The sequence below is a fragment of the Nothoprocta perdicaria genome, unplaced genomic scaffold (assembly GCF_003342845.1).
Source record: "Nothoprocta perdicaria isolate Ctin4 unplaced genomic scaffold, notPer1 scaffold_116, whole genome shotgun sequence".
Classification (NCBI taxonomy): Eukaryota; Metazoa; Chordata; class Aves; order Tinamiformes; family Tinamidae; genus Nothoprocta; species Nothoprocta perdicaria.
The window spans coordinates 1,602,198-1,610,707 of NW_020454272.1; the positions used below are offsets into that span (position 1 = coordinate 1,602,198).

At 42.3% G+C, this 8,510-nt stretch overlaps 1 long non-coding RNA gene across 1 annotated transcript; it reads left to right on the forward strand.

Moving 5' to 3' along the window:
- The first annotated feature begins 13 nt into the window (after positions 1-13).
- LOC112959517 lies at positions 14-1,792 on the forward strand. The gene is made up of 2 exons (XR_003251632.1): positions 14-319; positions 435-1,792. It is a non-coding gene; the product is annotated as an uncharacterized LOC112959517 (long non-coding RNA).
- Positions 1,793-8,510: the final 6,718 nt, after the last annotated feature.

Sequence of the window (8,510 nt, forward strand, 5' to 3'; positions counted from 1 at the left end):
CCTAATTTTAGCAGACCCACTAATCCTCTGAATGGATTGACTTGTATTAAAGAGGCTTGAAAAACCTCCTCTGACAGGGCTGACTGAGAGGACCTTGGAAAGGACTGACTTGCTGATTAGCTTAGGAGCCCCGGGCTCCTAAGGGGAGAGAAGTAGGGAGTGAAATGGCAAGTGTCATTYCAAGGAAGGACGAGGGAGCAGGTTTTTCCATTCCTTTTTGCACAAGTCCCGTAAATAAGGTACAGAGCAGCCTATGGAAAAGTCCAAAGATACCCTGCTTATTTAGGAGGACAGCAGCACCAGAGGAGCCTTTGGAAAGGTAAGGGAGTCCACCAATTATATGGGAGCGGGGGGAGGTGAGACCAATTTTATGGGGAAATTGGATAGGATTCCCTGGTTTGTGTTAATGAATGTGCTGTATCTTTCTCCCTCAGCCACAATGTGACACAAAAAGAGATGCCCTTCAGGACTGCTGTGGCCTTTTAGGGCTGCCTGAGTGTTGACTACCCCAAGTGAACAGCAGAATTTTTTGATGTAGAGCTGTGCAACATTTCCAGCCTTATTATTTAAAACCTTCCTTTTTCTATTAAGTTTTGTCTTTTTAGTAACAACTTTTCCACTTGTTTCACGAATACCCCACCAGCCTTTAAAGCAAGAAAAAAGTGTGCTAATTTTTGTACTGTAACCTCAGTTGCGTGCATGTCAGCAACTAGGAAGGTAGGTGYGTATTTAGATTACAGGGTAATACCTGATTCAGTTGCACTGTGTYGGGAGAGCAAAAATTAAACGAGAAGTTAGACCTGAATCCAGCTTCACAGGGTTTCCATATGGAAAATGGATTATGGATCCTTTTATGAAGTATTACAAGATTATATGCTTGTGCACCCACATCTGCATGAGTGGAGAAGAAAAGGAAGTTTATTAAAAACAAAAAGAAGCACTGGATCTCTCCTTGCAGATGAAAATTTTGGACTTTAGAATGATCTTTGTTCATTGGGAGTTTTTTAGTTGGGGCAGGGCAGGGAAGTGTTAGAATATCACTACTTGGTGCCATTTCAAATTGGAGGAGGACAGCAAGGTTATGTTCTGTACGTGACCCTTTTTTGGTCTTTGCTAAAATAAGAGATATGCTGCCTTTTATATACTCGTTGTGAACTTTTACTCTGAAATATTTGTGAGGAAACCAATGTGGAGACTGAGTAAGCTAATTCTTGAGTGAAGCCCTGCCTTGTGCGTATCCTCCCACGAGGTTTTGACTGCTGTGCGAGGAATTATCCAACGCACTAAAACCTCGGATTCGTGCATCAAATCCCCTTGAGCACCAGGCCTCCCACTTGCATCAACAGAACCAATAAGCCCCGGAAGCCACGTTGTCTTTCTCCGAAACGTTTTGAGCTGCTGTACAGATTTCTGAGAAGAAGCTGTAAATCAAAGCTGCTTTAATGTGTTATAGTAAATTCAGGCCTTGTGCAAAATACTTGTTTCTTTGTCTAATTATACAGTCTCTGTATTAGTGGTAGCTTTATGTTTAGGTTGTTAAACATTGAAGTTCTCCTGAGATGTATCAAGTGATGTTGCTGTAGATTCATAACCGGGACTGCCCTAGCATGGCATTAGTGTATCTCTGGTTTGTTGGACAGCTCTTCAAAAACAAATTTATTCTTGTATCAACTTTTAGATCAGATACTTTAAAGCTATGTAAAAGCTACAGTGATCATTTCAAGGAATTCATATCACTTTGTACCGTGAATGAGGTTGCCTATGGAAATAAATGAACTTTTAATATTTTCATCTTGGAAGACATATTTATTTTAAGTTTCCATAAAGTTATCTAGTAATAACTTATGTGGAAGACTTATATATGACTTGATATTTTGTTTGAGAGATAGTATAACCTACAGTAAATTTTGAGTTTATTTCTTCCAGTTATTGCTCTCCAAACATCTGTTAAATGAGAGCTGTCGTTAAAAGAGTAGAGGTTCTGAGGAAAATCTGAGTTACTAGATGTCTCTAAAATCAGCATTTATCTTTTCTGGAAGGGTTCTGACCCAAAAAATGCCTGACAAGGGGGATGCCAATTTGTTTATTGCACAAAACCTACTCTCAAACTTATAAACCAGGAATTCAGTTAAACTTCTACCCATGCACAAACATATGATAAGTTCAATTAATCTATTGATGCAGCATCTGTAAAAGAACTTGCTATGTATTTTAGGCATTAATTTTAAAATAGAGCTTTTTTTTTTTTCCTTCTCTCATCCTAGGTAACCTCTCTCTTCTGAACTGTATCACAGTGGCACTAATCCTTTTTTACTGCAAATTATAGCAGTTGTAGATCTGGAGCAAATACTCATGAATCTGGAGCAACAGAGATCAAATTAATGGCCTGCTTGTATTTGCTTACGTATTCTGGTGCTTTTCTTAGGGTTTTCGCTTGTACCTTAATCATCATTCGGTGTTTTTTAATAGTTTGTTAAAATGCAGTAAAGTGTAAAGRTTTGCAAAACATTTTAAAAAATAGTTTTTACACCGTTCTGCAGTAATTAGTCATTAAAAYCAAGGTAGTTAAAGGAGAAGCTTCTTGTGAAAATACATCAATGACAACATTTTTATCATTGACCTAACAACTCCTCTCGCAGCCCTTCCCGCGCGCAGCCTGAGACCCATTAGTGCTGCGGCCRTTAAGTAACCCGGATTACTGCAGCAGCTCCTGGAGTGGAGCAGGGCAAGGTGCAGGAAGCCAGGGAATGGCTGAAACAAATGGGAGAGGAGATTTGGCCCTGCTCTCTGCTGCGTGCCCAAGTACCTGGTGCCAGCCCCATAGGAATAGAGTCGGTTTTCCTTGGAACAGCCAAGCCTGCACGGCTCGGATTGCTGCATTGCTGGGGAATAAAGCGCTGGCTGCTTTTGTCTCATAAAGGAGCTTAATTGGTTCTGACAACTATTGTTAATAAAGAGCAGCTGCCTGAGCTCAGATTTAATTTAAGCGCAACCCTTTTATTGGCATTTTTCATCTCTGCATGTTTTGTTCCGTTACAAACGACTACTTTATTAGATTGAATGACTGTGATTGGGATGGTGGATAAATTGCTCGTTTTCTTTTTTTCCGGATTTGATGCCACGGATGTTTTCTGGTGAATGATGGGTTAGATTAATTCAGTATACAAAACATCATTAATTAGAGATTAGATACATAAGAAAAAAAAAAGTCTTCATCAAATCTTTGCATTTTAAAGCTAATTTATTTGTACAAAAGTAATAGTAGTAGAGGTTATAAGGGCAATTCTGAACTCTGTACCAATAGTCACGATGTCCTTCAAAATTTTGAAGCTGATAAACTGCAATATTCTTGTTTTCCTTTATTCATGCTTCCTAGGGGAAAATAGTGGTTTTGCTTCTTCTGTCTCCCTCAGTTTCTTAACTTCAAATGAACGATTCTTTTAAAATGGAACTAGAACTGGTAGTCTTTAGGCTCTTTTCAAAGAAGTTGCAGATGTGTCCAAGGTGTTTAGTTAAGAATTTCTATGATTTCTGGTGAAAACATGTGCTGTTTGAATTTTTTTTTAATTTAATTGATACACTGTAATAGAGGACAAAATATTTAATCACTGAGATATGTTACCATTGTTTCAAATATTAATTTCAAGCACTTGTTTTGCCCGTTGAAATAAAAAGTTGACTTGCCATTTTAAGATGTGTTTTTCCGTATGCCATAATCAAGCTTGCAATGGGAAGGAGTGACATGAAAGTTGTTCTAGAATGTATTTTATTCTGAGATAAGTAAGCAGCTCTTGGGCTGTAGAGTGTGACAACTCTTATTAGGCACAAGAGAGCTCCAAGAAGGCAGGTTTTATAAATTCTACCATTCACAGATCCACTTAATGAGGAAAAGAGACATGCTGGTATATTTTGTTTGGGTAATGTAAATCACTGAAGTCATTTGGTGAAAATCTCTSTCCTAGATAAGAATATTTTATTATAAATATATTAATTATTATTTGGATATCTTTTTTAACTTTTTGTTTTAACTTAATTCTTCCAATTTAGATAATTGTTTCAGGCTAACATGGCGTTTAAACTTAGATCCTGGATCTTAACTCTCAAAATTATTTGCATTATATAATAAAACTACCATAAGGTGTCAGTATAGTCTAAGCAACGGGGTTACTACTTCAGAATTTAAATGATTTTCAACACTATAGAAATGATTTTACCGAGTTATGAGATCTTCCTTATAATGCTTCATGAAAGTGAAAAAGTCCCTATTTTATCCTACAGTACATGCAAATGTGCAGAAATCATCATAACACATCAGGTTTTTTTTTGCCAAGTGTATAGTCACACTTGCTTGGCTTTTAGATCTATGGATTTTGGGGAAAGCGGTTTCTAAGATGTTAGAAAATCCCATTGCTTTAATAGTTTCCAGTATGGAAAACTATAAATAGGAATTCCTATTTCCAGATTTTTTTTTTCCGTATTATTATTTCAGGATTCTCTATTTTTATTTTTTGGCCATATCAAATTTCTTTGATACCAGCTACCTGACAGGAAGGCATGGGCAGAAACTGTCGTATCCCAAAGAATTTCAAGTTTAATGGAAAAATATACTTGTCATTTAAGTGGACCTTTGCCCCTGTAAAGTGAAAAAGAAAATTATCTGAGTAGGTAATGCTGGAACCTCGCCTCGGAGCCCCGATCTTGACCTCTGAATCCTGAGCTCATGCCCCGACCCATGGAGACCCTGCTGTGTTCCTAGGGACTTTGGAGGTGACCTAGGTGCCAGCAAGCTGATAATGTGGTAAAGTTAGTGATCTGAAAAGCATTATTGCTTAGGTTAGTCTTTAAACTCCGAATAGCTGGTGTTTGGCTACATGGTGAATTTCCAATCACACTTACCTTTCTCATAGCCATTTTTGCCAAGGCCTAAATCCGTGCTCATTCTGTGTGCATGAACATTTTTCCTTGCCTATTTACCCTACCTGTGCTTATTTTTTCTTGGAACCACAATGGATGCAAGTGAGTGTCTCATGAGAATTCACAGCTGACCGTTTCTGTCCTGAAATAGCTGTTTTCTCCTGAAAACAACCGGTGGCTTAGTTCTGCTTTAGGTGTCCTGCCCCTGAAGCAGTAAGACGATTAGTAGTTATCACATTGCCTACAGCTGAAATGAAGCTGGTTAAAAAGCAGCCAAGTTATTTGACTCTGAAAGTGGCTTCTCTGAGCATACTAATATTTGCACTTACCTGGGCTTCCACTGGAGGACCCTCACAGTCTCTGTTCAGTGTTGAAGTTGACCACACCATATAAGAAAAAGCAGTTTTATTTCATTCAACGAAGACCTCAGAAGGTTAAATTGACTTTCCTAGGTTCTTAGTGCCGGAACACAAATGGCTGGGAGGATTAAATATTTATAAAGAGGTCATATTTGACAAACATTATTAGAAGGGGCTGCGTGCCGTGTTGTCTGAGGAAGCGTAGCTAACAGCAATGTGCTGTTTACATGACACCTGCGTGTGAATTGTGAATGAAATCCAGCCGGCACAGAAATAGCCAATAAAATTTCCTTTTTAATGTGGCAAAGATTTCACCCTAGCCATTATTTTGAGGAATCAGTGGCAGGAGCAGTATGAAAGCATTTTTTTAAGCATTTCAATAAAAAAGACCATAGCAAGGTAGAAAGGCTCAAAGTGTAGATTTACAGAGGTGTAAACCTCTGCAAGTTATTTTTTATAGCTGAGAGTTATGTTTATTCCTATATCTGATATTCTTATTCCTAGGATTCATAAGGGCTTGCTGCAATCCTGAAACTAACAAAGTGTGCAAAAGTAGTTATCAAAATATTTTGGGGCATTAAAATTGTTTTTAAGGCCAGGTAAGAAACTGCATTTATAGTATCTTTTTTTTATATAAATAAATTCTTTTTCTTGACTCAAATGCAGAAGAGGTTTGCAAAGGAAAAAGAAAAGTTACTCTATAGTCTGAAGAAGTCCTCAGGTTTACTTTAGGATTTACTCAGGTTTTACTGGGTGAAAAATGCATGCACGCAAAACTATACTTCTACTGCATTCTGCATTCTTTATTTCTACCTACATTTTACTGTATTCTAAATTTCTATGTAGAAGTTGGAGCATGTTGTAGTAAATTCAGATGCACAGCCACTCTCACGTTTTGTTAAATGTCCTCAGTGTGCAGTTATCCTCAAAATGGCACGTCTTCTGTACATACACTTGATGAACTTCCAAGTTTTCTTGTGACTAAATTTGTTCTTGAGCACCCAAAGTAATGACAGTATGTGAGAGCAGAGCACTGTCCATGTGGATACTGGTTTTGTCTGTACTGGGTCAAAAATACAGCTTTAATGCAGTTTAAGTAACAATATTTGATTATATGCATATGTAATTTTGGCTATAGCTACAGGCTGCCTGAACCAGGACTAGATTTAATTTTGCAAAATACTTTTTGGAAGTGCTGGCCTATCTCATGTTGTGTCCTGGACTTAAGAGTCCAGCTTGCAGTGAGCACAAAGTTCACACTTCACAATGTGTTTAAGAAGGGAGGAGATGTAGGAAGGAGAATTACAGTTGAAAAAATAATTTCCTCCGAAGAAAATTAAAACATAGAGCCTAAGCAGGGAAAAAAAGAAGGTAGGAATGATGACAACCTGGGCTGGTAGGGCTGTCCTATTAGATCTTGCTAAAGTAGATGAGAGCTTTCCCTATCTGATGATCTAAAATAGATACTGTGATTAGTCACACAGTGGTTACCATCATCTCACCCAGCAAATCTGTTTTGGGAATCCTGCAGAATCCCTGTTGCCTCTGGCCCAGCAGAGGAGTAACCAGACTCTGCTCCAGCTTCTTGGGGCCAGGGCATCTGCCTCCTGGAAAACCTGAGGGAGAAGGAGGAGCAGAAGCAGCGCTGCCCTCGTCTAGCAGCCTCCCCGCTGAGGAGTCACTAATGTTATTTCTGTGAGCCCTTGGGACAGGGCAGTGAACTTGAAGCGAGGCCTCCCCTCAGCACCCCAGGTGTGCAGGCAAGAGGAGGTTGGCACAGGGTGAAGAGAAAGGGAGAGCTGAAACCTGCTGTGAGAACTGGGCAATTCTGCTGTTGAGGTGGTGGGAAGCAATCACCGATGGGAGCACAGCTGGCTGTGAGGGCAACATCCCCCTGCCAGCTGCCATTTAAGATAGATGGGAGAGCTACTTAAATGGTGCCCAACTGCAGGAAGGAGGGACATAGACTTTTATGTCAAATACAATATRAAGAATGTACAAACAAGTGAAAAAGCACTATGTTTTGTGCATAGATCCTTTTCCGTGTCTTCTCCACACCATAATCTCTTTAACTAAAGCAGGACCCTGAAATCCTGATAGAAAGGCAAATTAAAAGCTTATGTTCAGCCAGCTGCTGGGAAGGAGGCATTCCGAGCACCACTTTTCCTTGGGAGCCCCCTGGCTTTGCAGGCGAGCTCCCTGAGGGGGAATATGCACCATTTCACACTTGGAGCTGGTTTTCTCTGTCTGCTTTCCGTGGTGGTGACCTTGCTGCTCTGTCAGGTCATGTGTCCTGGTAGGCCAAGGTCAAGGGCCAGGAGTGGGAAATCAGGAGGAATTTCCTCCTTTTGCCCAGCTGTGGACGCAGGTGCATTCAGGACGAACTGCCCTTTCTCTGCTGGTGCAAACAGCCTGGGGAGACCAAGCTCCTGCCATGAGTTGTGGGAGTTGGATGCCAGATGCCAGCCTGAAACGGGGAGGTGCCACCCTCCCAACCCCTTAGCCAAGGCCCGGCCAAAAGCAGCCGTGCTTGGTGCGAGCCTGGGTGCGTGCGGGGAGGCTGCACCTGCAGCGGGGGATTGCTCAGCGCGTCCCCGGCAGCAGCTCCCCTTGCACTAGCCCCTCAGCCGGCCTTTCCTCGCGTCTCCCGCTCCGAGGTGTCCGTGCGCCAGCCCGCCCCGGGCCCCACGTCGTTAATAATAAATGCCCCCGTGGCGCTGCTSCTCCTGCACCGGGCTCAGGGGGTGCCTTGGGTGTGGGGGCTCCCCGGGGTGCGAAGCCGCGGCTGTCGCTGCCCTTCCTGCGGGACAGCACCCGAACCCACTTCCTAAACTTCTCCCTTCTCCCGGCGTGCCATTGGGGTGCCGGCGCGCCCATCCGTGGGTGCAGGTAGGGCGCCCGTGACCCGGGTCTCTCTCAGCGGGATGGATGCCGGCGGGCGGGAGGCGGAGGRAGGCGGGCGGGCGCGGGAGGATGAGAGGCAGTGCCAGGCTGGCCCCGGCTGCCACAGAGCCCGCACACGTCCCCGCGCCRCTGGGCCCGCCGGGCCAGAGCTGCTCTGATTCCTGTTGTTTTTCCTTTTTTTTTTTTTCTTTCTTTTTTTTTTTCTTTTTTTTTAATTCCTCTTTCTCCAGCAACTGGTTGCCGGCGCGGAGGTCAGCGAGGCGCCCCGGCTCTCCGGCGTCGGGCAGGATGCCAGCAGCGGCGAAGTCCCACTAACGCCAAGGCATCTCTCGC